We start from the raw sequence: 2,266 nt of genomic DNA, 5'->3' as shown, positions 1-2,266 counted from the left end.
CTTGCTTCAAGGATTTGTTCCACACACTTCCTGGATGTGTGCTCTCCCCCCTCCATTTGCTTTATTGGGAGGAGCAGGGGTTTGAGACAGGGTCTAACTTTGTAGTCTAGGCTGGCTTCAAACTTAGGATCCTTCTGACTCTGACTCTGGAGTGCTGGGATGGGAGGTGTGTACCAAAATGTCTGGCCCAATGGAGGATGTTTGTTGTTGTCCTTTGACCCAAGGTCTGTCCTTGTTGTGGATCCCAGGTTGGCCTGCAATGTGTAATTCTCCTGCCTCAGTCTCCCAGGTGCTGGGGTTGTAGATACGTGCCCCTGCACTCTGGTCCTGATTTAAAAAACAACACAGGGCTAGGGATGTAGCGCACAGGTTTATCTAGCCTGCACAGGCCCCAGGCTTGACCACCTGTACCACAAAATAATACTAGCTAACTATTAAAGCACGGGATGCCAACATGGCTGTATGTATTTGCAATCTTGGCTGTTTAGGAGGCGGAGGCTGGAGTATTTCCAGCCCAGGAGTTCAAGGCCAGCCTTCAACACAGCAAGACCCCATCTCAACCAAACTAAAGGAACCCCCCAGAAGTGGTGGTGTCTGCCTACAACCTCAGCCCTTGAGAGGTGGAAGCAGGGGGAACAGGACTTCAAGGCCATCATCAACTACATGGACAGTTCCAGGCCAGCCTGGGCTACAGGTGACCATGTCTCAAACAAAACAAACAACAACAACAAAAAAAAAAACTACTGGGCCAAGCATAGTGGTGCACTCCCTTAGTCCCAGCATTCGGGAGGCAGAGGCAGGAGGATCTCTGTGAGTTCGAGGTCAGCCTGGTCCACGGAGCAAGCTCCAGGATCGCCAGGACTACACAGAGAAACCCTGTCTCAATCAAAAAAAAAAAAAGGCAGAAGAAAGCAAGCAGGCTGAACAAGCCATAGAGAGCAAGCCAGTAAGCAGCACTCCTCCGTAGCCCCTGCCTCAGTGCCCGCCTCTGTTCCTGCGCTGGCTTCCTTCAGTGATAGATTGTGACCTGAGAGTTGTAAGATGAAATCAACCCTTTTCTCCCCAAACTGCTTTTGGTCATGAAGTTAGGTTTTTTTGTTTGTTTTGTTTTGTTTTTCTGAGACAGGGTTTCTCTGTGTAGCCCTGGCTGTCCTAGAACTCACTCTGTAGACCAGGCTGGCCTCGAACTCAGATCCACCTGCCTCTGCCTCCCGAGTGCTGTGCGTGCACCAGCACACTCGGCTAGGTAAAGAAGCTATTGAAGGACATCCTGAGGTCACAACCGAGCAAACCCTCTCCCATACAATGAAATAACAACAACAACAACAGTAATAATAATGATGATGATGATGATAATGTCAGTAAGAAGGCTCAGCAGGTAAAAACAGCTTGTTGCCAGCCTGATTGGCTCCCCAGGCCCCACCTGGTGAGGAAGCGTGCATGCCCTTCCCCAGTAAATTAATAAAGACTGTGTGAATTTACTACTTCACCAACTATCAGCAGAAGAGAAATTATTTCTGCATTTGAATAATCTATACATCCAGATCAGACCAACTGAATGTTAGCCGTCCGTGCAGGCAAAAATGCTACTGATCTACGCCCCACATTGAAGTCTCCATGGTAAACACAGGGCCCTCTGTGAGGCTCTAACCGCCTCTGGATTTTCCAGGAAGTGCAACACCCATGTAGAATGAGGGAAGCTTGTGTCCGCTTTCATCAGAGACTTGGCCAGGGCCTGCCCATCACCTCAGAAAATCTTGTTGCCCACAGCACTTGGCAATTGGCCCCCACACATCTTCCAGCACATTTGAAGCTGCTCGTTTAGTGAGTATCAGGGTCAGACAAGCGCCTGGGGTTTCAGGAAGTGGGGGGGAGGCGCACACATTTACATATTACAAATGACCAGCCTTTCGGCTGGGTCTGTAGTCAGTGGCTGAGTGGCAGAGCGCTTGCTTAGCATGCAGAAGGTCTTAGACTCAACCCCCAGCACTTAAGGAGGGAGAGGCAGAAGAAGCAGGAGTTCAAGGGCAACCTTGACTACATAAAAAATTCCAGGCCAGCCTGGGCTACACATTGAGTTCTCAGCTAGTCTAGGCTACAAAGCAAGACCCTGTCTCAAAAAAAAAAAAAAAAAAAAACCAGGATCAGAAGGAGAGAACTGAGATTTGTCCTCTGACCTCCGAATGCACGCCACATGCACAAAAATCATTAAGTGTAAAAAAAAAATTAAAACAGAAATCAAGTGACTAGAATAGGTGATGGGTGG

Source organism: Peromyscus californicus, unplaced genomic scaffold (assembly GCF_007827085.1).
Source record: "Peromyscus californicus insignis strain IS unplaced genomic scaffold, ASM782708v3 Scaffold_4__1_contigs__length_199733344, whole genome shotgun sequence".
Classification (NCBI taxonomy): Eukaryota; Metazoa; Chordata; class Mammalia; order Rodentia; family Cricetidae; genus Peromyscus; species Peromyscus californicus.
Note: the sequence above shows the minus strand (reverse complement) of the source record.